Source organism: Spinacia oleracea, chromosome 2, assembly GCF_020520425.1.
Source record: "Spinacia oleracea cultivar Varoflay chromosome 2, BTI_SOV_V1, whole genome shotgun sequence".
Classification (NCBI taxonomy): Eukaryota; Viridiplantae; Streptophyta; class Magnoliopsida; order Caryophyllales; family Amaranthaceae; genus Spinacia; species Spinacia oleracea.
In genome coordinates this window covers 84,439,906-84,451,964 of record NC_079488.1, presented here as the reverse complement: position 1 = coordinate 84,451,964, position 12,059 = coordinate 84,439,906, and the positions used below count along the sequence as shown (strand labels likewise).

Genomic DNA, 12,059 nt, shown 5'->3' with positions numbered 1-12,059 from the left:
TTACTCATGAAACAAGTAATAAGATCATATAAGGTTAATTAAACCGGACATAACTATGTGGCCAACTTGATTTCCTTGTCCCTCAAAAAAAAATGTTAATTTCTTTGTAATCGCGTCGCGAAGTGAAAAAAGTTGAAGAATCAGATTCCAAAGGCCTTTTTCATAAATCATAAGTTTATGTCTCATCAAAGACGTGATTAAAGTTATTACTCGTTTTGATGAATCGCGAATCCAGAATTGGGATTTTGTTGAAAGAAATAACAAAACTTTTCTAGTAAGTTTTGGACTCTTGTAAAGTTACAAACTAGATTCGTATTTTGCGTTACAGGGGCTTCTTCCTGTGGAAGTAACCAACTTGCATGTGTAACTTTAGCTGAATTTGCTTATACAATCAGATTTGTGGTGCCTTTGATTTCGTAACCACTGCACCATATTACATCCTTACTCTTATAGCGCAGAGCTATTAAAAACTGACCCGGTCTAAAAACCCAACCTAAATCGATCGAACCCGCAATCAATCATAACCCAAAATTTTGATTAAAGGAGTAACCCGTAACCCGACCCGAATAAAAAAACTGATAATCGATTTTAACTCGATATTGTATGACCCAAACCCAAATCTGGCACCCGACCGAAAGGCGACCGATACCCGAACAGACCCGACAGGAAAATGACCCGAACCCTCGATACCGGATCAGGCAATAACCTTAACCCGATTATTACGGGACATAATCTGTTAGTGACCCAACTTGTAGAGTAAATATTTTACACTTGAATATGTATTGACTTGACAAGAACACACGATGGCCTGATTTGAATAAAACTCAAATTTGAAATAAATTGAACATTATAGTTAAAATATAAGGAAAAAAAATCATAAGTTAAGACCTTGCCCAAACCCGATAGTTATTCCAGATCTTGACCGGTGTCCGGGAATGAACCTGACATGAATTTTGATCGATCACGACAATTTTCCGATCCAAACTTGACCAGACCCCAAAATTACCTGTGACAAAATCAGCTTAAACCCGACTAGATAAGAGCCGAACTTGAAATTGAACCCGACCTAAACATGATTCAAGACCGAGGTGACCCGACCCGTGTAATCGTTTTGACAGCTCTACCATAACGTGCAAAAATTAAGGAGTGGAGAAGGGAGGGGCCGGGAAAAAGACGGAACCTTGTTATATCGTTGATCTTGATCTTGTCTTGAATCGTACGGAGTACAATCATAGATAAACGCATTAACTAATGTCCCTTTTTGTTTGCTATAATTTCCATTTTGGGATGTCCCTTCGAGATTGTCCACACTTTAAATGATAAGTTTAAACTTGTTTTCTCTATATATCTCTTCTCATGACCGAGTCTCATTTTATTAACTCATGTGTATTTTACACACAATTTTTAATAAATTGAGTTTAATTATGAACTTCCGAGGAAAAAGAATGATTAATAGAAGTAAAGCTAACATTTCAACCAGAATCAGGGGCGGTGCCAGTAGGGGTTCAATGGGTTCAACTGAACCCCTACTGGACTTCATGAATCTAGAAAAAATAATAAATATATACATGTAACACCCCGATTTCTAAACACCATTAATTAGGTTAATTATCTTTATTTAGCAGCGGAAACCCTAATTTAGTCGGAGCGTCACATGCGTATCTCCCTCGTGGGAAACACAAGGCGACATACCCTTTTTAAATTTACTGACTACTGTTGAGTAACAGTAAATAGACTTAACTTCGATTAACTCTTTAATATTTACAATGAAATCTAAATAAACCTTAACAAATATTCCTAACATTGATTAAACATTAAAATTAAAATCTAACTCAATACTTGAAATTAAACTTAGAGTTTAATTAATTTATCCATTATTACTAGTGACACATAATTATCTTTACTAAACGTCGATCGTGAATGTGATGGTTGCATCCTCACCCTAAGGCATCCCATGATCTTCTTTGTACCTAAAACAAAAGCAACATCGTGAGCCGAGACCCAGTAACATACTACCCTAACAACGTAAATTCATTTTATTTACTTTGCAAACAGGGAGAATAGAATATATAGTAAATCACTTTCATAAATGTATTATAATAAAACATCATTTATAACTTGAAACTTTAGTAGTTCCCATTATCTTTCATAAAACCTTCATTTTACTTGGTAACTGACAAGTTAGCCTTGCGGGACGTCTCCCACCTTGCGATAGTCCTCAAGGAGCACTCTCCCTTGTTGGACATACGCCCGTACCTAATTAGTTTCTTTTTTAGCTTGCGGTAACCCTCAAGGAGCACTCTCCCTTGTTGGGTGTCCCGCGGTACGGCGGTACGTGCACGACCTAGAAATAGTAACCCCACTAACTGCCAGAACCGGTTACACTTTTATTTACCATGTTTCGTATCTTATTTTTAACTCATAAACATCATTCTTATAAAATCATACATAAACATGCTTGAATATAATCATCATAAAACATATTTTATAAACACATTTCATATCCCACAATCCATTAAAACATATCATTATAAACATATTTCATAAATTCATAAAACACAATTCATAAGGGGACTGTGGGTGTTAGCAATAGATGTTACCTCAACCGTAGTTTATACTTCCTGTTCGATGGACCGTTCTTCCCGAGCTCCGAGTTTGATTTCTTTCACAATATTAAATTGTTAAATTAATACTAAATGATAAATAATTTAAAATCAACAACTTTAACATAATGAATATATATTTTATAATTTCGAAATTAATGAAATATTGTTTATTTCCAAGAATTTGTCAAATTATATATTAAATCATTATTATAATTATTTTTTTAAAATGTTTAAGTAACTATTCATTTTCATAAAACATTTAGATTGATAAATAAATGGGCAAGATAACAAACTCACTTTGGGAATTTGGGCCAAGGGAATTTGGGCCTCTACTTAAGGATTAAAGAAAACAAAAACAAACAAAGTTCCAAATGGAACTTGTTTCCTGGGAAAAAGGAAGCACGACAAAGGAGGCACGAAGGAACAGGGGAAGGGAAGGGAAGGGAAGGAGAGGGGTGATGGTGACCGGAGGTCTGGGCAGCGCAAAGGCGCGGAACCAGGCCGGAGAGGAGGCGGCAGTGATGTGGTTTTGCGGCGGCGGAACTGCAAGGAAAAAGGAAGGGGGTGGTCGAACGAAACAGAGGAAAAAGCACGGGAGGGGTATTTCTGGTCGAACCTGGGGCAGCGCAGCAGCCTATCGCCGGGGATTTTGAGGTGGAGGTAGGTTTATAAGGTGATGCGGTGGCCGGAGTGTGGTCGTTGTGTGGCGTGGGTGGTGCGGTAGATGCGAAGGAGCAAGGCAGGGGAGGGGCAGGGGAGTTCACGACGGAGGGGGGGAGGGAGCAGGGAGGTATGATGGATGTGCGGTGGTGATTGCGGTGGTCGAGTGAATATGGGGTGGTGTTTGATGGTGGTTTCTGGTGGCGGCAGTTACTGCCGGTGGTGGTGGTGGTGGTTTTTGGCGAAATTGAAATTGAAATTCAATACGAAATTTGTGGCTGATTTGTGTGAATAATTGGAGCAGACTTTTTATAGTGTTCAGTAGAGTGAAGAAGAAGCTCAAATTCTTGGGGACCAAGGTATGAATCAAGACTGAATTGAGGGAAGGAGAGGAATGAAGAATTTTCTTCCATTCCTGCTTTGTACGTGGAGAGCAAAGTGAAAAGAAAAAAGGAATTTTGGCTTTGTAGGGGCATTTTCGTAATTTCAATTACTTAGGCAAAAATTCAGAAAATTGGTGTTACCTTAGAGAATTAATTGGAATAGAAATGTTTAATTAAAAATCAAGTTTTTGAAATAATTCTTTATAAAATATCGTTTAACGAAAAATAAATTTAGTTTTCGAATAAAATAAGAACGTTTCGAAATTATCAGAAATCCGAAATTATGAAATAATTAAGATTTAAAAAGTAACTTGAGCTCGTAAATCTGAAATTAAATTATAAAATCTGGAAAAAAAAAATATAAATCGCGTAACAATATTAAAATTTAAGCGGAATTAAACTTTGTTAATTAAAATAAAGTTCGAATTTAGGATTTAAAACGTTTTAAGCTAAATAAAAATAATTAGGCATAATTAATCAAGTATTAAAAATTCAGGGTATTACAATACAATTGCGTGCAGAGTTAATGATGATGAGCAGAGATGGCGCAGTGGTCCACCCCTTCACTTATACCTAGTAGACGCGGGATCGATTCTAGCCAATACCCCTTGCTTTCCCTTATTCTTTGTTTTCTATGTCCTCCGTCTTTTAATACTCACAACGTTTGTAATAATCTAACAAGATCCCACGTGACTATGTTTTATCTTATATAAAAAATACTGCGAACACAAATTCTTATTTATAAAGGTTTTACAATAAATATTGTACACCGAAGTAAAAGTTAACTCAAAATGCTTAAAAGTTAAGCTTATACATGTAAAAGTCATCTATTTTTTAGTGATAAATTTTTTCATTTTAGTAAAACTTATTTCTTCAAAATCACTAATAATGTATAAAATTAATCTTTTAGCCCTTTGAAATGTTTATCTATTAACTTTTTTTTACTAATATAAAAGTTAATCAAAACTAGGTTAAAGTTACAAAAAAGGGGTAAAAGTTATCTTGGTGTACAATAAATTTATTGTACACTTGTGCGCGCAAGACCTTTTGTACTACGAATAGTCAAAGTAGATTATATGAATAGTGACAAAAGTCCAAATATTACAAGTATTAAAAGACAATGAAGTACTTTTTTTATAATTTTTCTTTTTTTTAACAAAAATATCTCAATAGTTTAGGGGGCTTCATTTTTATTTACTTTTTTCTTGAAAATTTTGATCAATTAACTGACTAATATTTTAAAAAATAAAAATCCGAACCCTTAATGGAAAATTCCTGGCAAGGCAACTTACTAGAACATAAAACAGAGACATCTTTAGTTATACTTAATAACTTGTATTTACAACTACAATGAATGAATAAAATAAAAGTACAACAAGATACCGGCGGTAATCCAGGCATGCAGTAGGTTCATAAGATTGGACCTCCTTGAAGAAAAACCTGAAGAAAACCATAGTTACTAATCAATTAAAAACCTAACTACCATAGTTTAGTTTAAGGAGGTCCAGATTTACAGTGCAACAGAAACTAGTGTTTAATTCCCCGATCAAACTTTCTTAATTTGACGACGACGACGACGACGACGAAGCAGGGGACGATGAGGAGGAGAGAGAAAGATTGGTAAGATTATTGTAAGAAGAAGAAGCTGAGAGAGCTAAGGTTCCTTCGCTCCATGAGCGTCGAATTGGATAGGTAACGTTAGATGAACGAGGGAGTGAGGTGTGGGAACAAGAACCTCGAGATCGATGAAGAGCACAGCTGCAATTCCGATGGTATGGGCGGCGTTGGATCTCTGAGTTGCCGGAGATACAACCGTCGAATACACAGTGGAACATCCCGTGATCTGAGGCTGCTGCCATTTCTCCTTCCTTTGATTGATTTATGATTTTTGAGTATTCGCTGACTCGTAAATTCAAATTAGAAAGAAAGAAAAGGTGGGTGGGGTTCGTTTTATAGAGAAAGAGAAGGTCAGGTTGGAGGTTGCCAGAATTTATAGCTGTCGTAGTTCCGGAACACGCCAATTCCTTTCCTCCTTTTTTTTTCCTTTTTTTTATTTTTTATTTTTTTTTTTTTTTTTTTTATGTTTTTTCCGGTAAACTAATTACTTTCGTACTTCGTATGTGCTTATGGCATGATTAACAGATTAACAAATACGAAATACTATGATACACAAGTAAACAGAGCGTCATATTGAGTTGCAAATGTCGGTTGCGTAATTAGAAATAGTATGTACTCCAATTTTCAGTAGCGATTACGTACTTGGGAGTTTTTCGGAGTAATAGTCCACATTTACTTCCTATTCTCATTAGTGATTATGTACTTAGGAGTAACCCTCTAACGTAGGAACTCCTAATATATTTTTCAAAAAAAAACATACGAAATATTAGAGTAGTTACGGATTAGTTTGAATGAACTATTTTCCATAGCATTTTAAATTTGGGGAACTTGATTTATAATAATATTACGGCTTAACGATTTCTTAAAAAATTAACAAAGTATATTTTTAATTTAGCTACAATTGGGTGATATATGATTTGTGGAATTGTGGGCTTGGGTTAAATTGGGTAACGTTATTTTCCAACTCATTGTAATGAGACATTAAGTAATTAATCAATTTCAAACAATTTAAATTCGGATAGAGAAAGTCTCGGATCATCTAATTTCGATTACAAGGTCAAACAATTTTAATTTTATCGAGTTTACTTCTAATCATTTTGTGTATTTACTAATCAACCAAACAAGCATGTACGAGTAACATTTAAAGGGGGGGCTTTGGTCCTATAAAAGATTCCTGATTCCGTAATTCCATAGACAAGACAACTCGTCTGATACCGAAGTTGCACACGGAACGCACACTCGTCAAACAGTGCAACATTGCATAAGCAGAGTTTAGAAACGTAAAGCAGTTAGAGAGGTTTAAATTTTAATTTAATTAAAAGGGGTAAAGTTAAGTGAAGTAGACCAACGGTCCCTGGAATCCCAGATGGAAAGAAAGAAATAGTCCAACATTGGGAGCTGGATATGGGTGGGCCCAGGCCTTAATGGGTCCGGGCCGTCCATACAAGTGTCCACATGCAGCTTATTGTTGGCACTTGTCTTCTCTTCTTCCCCATCCCCACCCATATTGGTATCTAACTATTCAACGACTTCAAATATCTTTACTTTTTAGTAGACTAGTCCACTCTCTCCTTCACATGTTACAACCATTTTTCTTCTTTTTAAATACGAGTTATAAGAGCAATACAAATTACAAATGAGGATGAAGATTTTAACATGTGACATGATACACAAACTCTCATCTTAACAATAGACCAAGTTGTTTTATTTTAACTTTTAAGAACAAGAAAGTAGGACTTACAGAATTATTGTGTCGTGATAACCAAACCACTGCCTTGAAAACGAGATTCGGTACAACCGGGGTGCACAATTGTATTCACTGACCCGTTATCTAAGGTTTACACAACTCTCAACACACAATGACACTCTTGGGTGTGAGATAGAGTTACTAGAAATTATGCCCAAAAGAGAGGAAAAACAGGAGAAGATAAGAGATTAATTTTCTGTAGACAACACCAGAAATGAATCATGTATTTATAGGATTAGTGGAGGAGATCGAACAGTCCAAGAAAACCAATGGACTCAAGAATCCAATGATCTTAATCATGACAATTAACCTATGATAATGAAGAGTTAAAACCCCCTTAATCAATAGGGACTTAAACACACTTAACTCACCATAATCAGAAAGGTTAACAGCCCTTAAAACCTACTTAATAAGGCTGCCACAAAAGGGATCCCAAGGAAGCAAAACCATCGTCCAAAAAACGTCTTTTGGTATCCGCCCGATGGTCCGCTTGATCGGGCACCCACCACCGATCGGACGACAACCGCCCGGTTGGACATGCGTCTATCAAACCAAAAGAACTTTCATTCGCCCGATCGGGCTCCCACAAGTGAAATATTACGAGTCATTCACCCGATCGAGCGACGAGCGCCCTGTCGGGAAAATTACTCGCCCATTTTCACATTGTACGCGTGCCCGATCGGGCGCCATCCGCCCGATGAGCATCTGAAAAGCTTCTTTTTTCAAGCTTTACTTCCAACAATCCCCCACTAAAGATAGAAAAAGAAATGATTGAAAGAAAATGAATTTCTGGGCATAAGAGGAGATCAATACATAACATCTGGTGTTATATTTAAGTAAATTGAAACCTCTTTTGTAACCTCGTTAGCCAAAAAAAAAACATTGGACAAAGACTTTGGCTACATTCTATCCGACTTATTTGTCCGAACTTATCTTAACTTAAATGAACTTATTTTATCTGGAAAAAAAATCTGAAAAAAACTTATTTGTGTGTGATAATGTCTGAAATTTTTTATTTTTTCTGACTTTATATTATAAGATATTGAGGATAGCATAGTAATTATATTCCCCCCTCAATAATATTATTTTATCATAAGAACTTATTTTATCTGAAATAAGTCAAAATAAGTCGAAAAGAACATAGCCTTAATAGAATATTTTACTCAATATTTGTAATATCCCGAATATTTTATGTAGTAAAGTTTGGTATATATTTTCGTTTTTTTTTAAAAAAAAAAATTCTTTAATTAGCGTTTGAAATTAAAGTCACAAAGTTTTTCTAACTTAAGTTCCGGGAAAAACTTCTTTTAAAGAGGGTATATTTAATAATCTATATCTTTCTAATTTTAAGTTTCGGGACGAAACTTCTTTTAAGGGAGATAGATTGTAATACCCCAATATTTTATAATTTTGTAAAATATATTTTATAGTCAAACTATAATTATATCCGTTTTTAGCTAGTCTCTTTTAATATTTTCAGAAGTTTAAAAACGCTATTTTAAAATTAGTAGGACTCTTATTACGAGCACCTATATATAACCCATTAACCCTAATTATTTTTCCATCTTGTTTTATGTTTGTTTCTTCCGCCTCTCTTCTCTATTGTTTTGCGTAGAGACTTTGAGAGCAAATCAAGTTTTGATATTTTCCCCCTACATCACCGTATATGATTTTCATATAGGACTCCATCTTCTATTCTTCTTTATCAAACCCATTTAGTTTTCTACTGTTAATTATCATACTTCATTGTTGCTTATCAAAATTTGGAACCTACTACCGTAATTCGTATCTGATGAGTTCCGCTAGTTATCGTGTGTTGTGGGTGGAATGATGTATTGTGAAATTGTTACGTATTATATTGGTATTATCATTTCGGAAGGTAATCACGCACGCCTATACATATGTTATTATTATTACCAATTATTTGTGTGATTGACTTTATATTATTAGTATACGCCATAATGTTGTGTTAATTATGCTAATTATTAGTTTAGATATAGGATTATTGATGATCCAGCGTACGTAGTATGGATGAGTACTATTATTTTCCATCAAAGAATTAAGTTTATGTACTCCGCATGATCAAGGCGATCAAGTAATATTTTGGCATGCAAATTATAAGTTAATGATTGGTATTAGTTGTACGAATGAGTTTGGTTATTTTAGGCAGAGCTAAATTATATCGTAATATAGTATTTTGGGATCTCGTGCTAGTATTGGAAAGTATAGATTTATTCACTCATAGTGGGTATCGATTATATTGACCGTATTACGAGATCAAGATTGAGAATGATTATTATATTTTTGGTTTGAGGCTCAGCGTTATAGACCTTAGTCCTTGGCATGTTGGTGAGGAGATGATAACCATTAGTAGAGGAGCAAGATACAATCTTTATTTTTCTTAATATCCCCAAAAGTAGGATTTGGTCCAAAAGTGGCCTTGACTCAGAGAGTCTTTCTAGTAGCTATTGAGAGTTTCAAGTTTTTATACTTGTTGGTTTATTTATTCAAATTACCCATGTCCAAGGCTAGGTATAGAACAAAGAGAAAACATGGCACCTATTGGTTTAAATAAGTTTAGTAGAGGAAAAAGATTATATCAATATATTGAGGTTCAGTTGAAAGGAAGATCTAGAGTATCTATAGACTATGGAGCTAAGTACGCTTTTGGGACTATATTTGAAATGTAGTTTCGTACTGCACTGTTTACATGAGCATTTATTATTCTATATTGGTATGTTTTTTATTTCAGGTGATTACTCAGCTTTTTGCTGACGTGTGTGTTTATTTGTTATGTGTGTTTGCGGCCATGTCTTTTTCTTATGATGGCCCTGCGACGATCCTTTTGGAATTTGTCCTCTATGGTGAGCAGTCAAGATTGATTGGAGCCGATTGATCATGAAGGATCGCAGTTACAAGTTGAAGGATCTCAAGTATTATCATTTAGTCTTTTATGACAGTTTAATGCTTTTCAGTTGTATAGTTGTAAATAGATCACCTAGTAATCGAATTGTAACAGTTTGAGTTTTGTAAGCCTTAGCACTTGATAATGTAGTCAAGTGTGGCGGTGATACCTCCGATTTAGGTGTAAGCTTCCGCAAATTTTTATAAAGTATATATTATTCTTATTTATTTCTAGTTAGTAAATCGGGGGTGTTACAATATTAGCAATTATTAAAGACACTAATTTTTACTTATCAATATTGCTTAAATTCATTCAAGGAGTAGTGATTTACGTAACTGTAACAGCCATAGCGGGATTTGGGTTCGCATTTGAGCTAAGAGAGCGATGGGACAAGAGAGAATACTAGAGATATGTGTAATGCCTATACCAGGGTATAGCCATCTATTCGTGTACCCCCCACATGTACCAAGCACATGTAATAAAAAAGAATGCTTATATATAGAGCTTTAAAATAAAATTAAATAAAAAAACATTTCAAAACCCCACTTAATTACTCTCTCCATAAAGTTGACCTCTTTAAAAAAACCAGATTTTTTTCTCTCTTCGAAAAATCTCTATTAAACTTCGAACAAGCTTTAATTGTTCGTCTATTTCGTTGCCGCAATCACTCATAAACACTAAAATTCGTCGAAATATGCATCAAAATTGGAAAAAAAGAATGAACATAAGTCATTAATTTTTTGAGATTTCAAGCAAAAGTAAGGAAGAAACAATTGATGTTTGAGAGAAATCAACTTGAGCAAGATTTTGGATGAAAAAATGCTAAAATAAAAGGGGAGTGGAACACTTTTGCGTACTAATATTTTGTTAATTATAAAGTTGTTTTAAAAATTATGGTTTACATCTCCGATTGATGTTTGAGAGAAATCAAGTTGAGCAAGATTTTGGATGAAAAAATGCTAAAATAAAAGGGGAGTGGAATACTTTTACGTACTAATATTTTGTTAATTTTAAAGTTTAAAAAAATTTGGTTTACATCTCCATTTTTCTTGTCAAATTTTGAGAAATTTATATCTGGAATTTTAATTTTTGTTTAGATCTAGATTTTTTCGAAGTTTATATGATATATACTAATGTTCATTTCGTGAGATTTTAATGTTCATATTTGTTTATTATGAAGATTGAATATATGCTTGTTGATTAAATGTTGGAATATAATATTGTTTATTTTTTGAAAAGAAAATATACTTCCTCCGTTCCGGAAATATCGCACCATTTGTTTTTTACACTATTCACACTACGACTTTGACTATTTTTTGTGATTCGTACGTAAGGAAATTTTAGTCATGTGGGGTCATGTTAGATTCTTATCGATATATATTCTAAATATTATTTATTTATAATTTTTACTTGCACACGATTTGTGATATTAAGAGTCAAAGTAATGGCTAAAAGAGTAAAGGTCAACTATGGTGCGATATTTCCGGAACGGAGGACGTATTCATTTTCTGATAATAAAATGCTTATTTTTGTTGTGTATAATAGTATTCTTCTTAAAATTCATTTTGCTAATACGTAAGATAAATGCTCGTATTAGTATATCATTATGGTAATTTTGAAAAGTTTTGAAGTTTATTTTGAGATTATGATGTTCATATATCTATTATAATAAATATTAAATATATACTATGATTAAGTTTTGTGACTTAAAAAATGTTCATTTCCAAATTAAAGAATAAATTGTTCACTTTCAAACGATAAAATATTCATTTTTTGAATCTATGATGTTCTTATTTTATTTTAGTTGTTAAATTGTTAAATTTGTTTAAAATTATTTTCCAATAGACTAGAGTGTTCATTTTCAACCATTTAATTTTAACATTCAAGTTATTCCGCAACAAACAACAACAACAACCAAAAAAGCAAGTGAAAAAACATACACAATATAAATGAGTTTATATGTTATACTATCAATTTATATTATTGTTGATCATATTCATTTTGAAAGAACACGATGTTCATTTTTGTAAAGTTTTATGTACATATTATGAAAAGGTAAAAAATAGTGCTCTTTCTATTATGATTTTTTTTTTTATGTTCATAATAAGAAGATACTATGTTCATAAACAAAATAGCTTGGA

General features: G+C 33.6%; 1 long non-coding RNA gene across 2 annotated transcripts; it reads right to left on the bottom strand.

Moving 5' to 3' along the window:
• Nucleotides 1-1,721: 1,721 nt before the first annotated feature.
• On the bottom strand, nucleotides 1,722-3,609 carry LOC110799239 (uncharacterized). Of its 2 annotated transcripts, XR_002536347.2 has the most exons (3): nucleotides 2,904-3,557; nucleotides 2,601-2,662; nucleotides 1,722-1,970 (listed from the first exon to the last, which is right to left on the bottom strand). It is a non-coding gene; the product is annotated as an uncharacterized lncRNA (long non-coding RNA). The 2 variants fall into 2 exon arrangements; XR_008928140.1 differs by having other exon boundaries at nucleotides 2,601-3,609.
• Nucleotides 3,610-12,059: the final 8,450 nt, after the last annotated feature.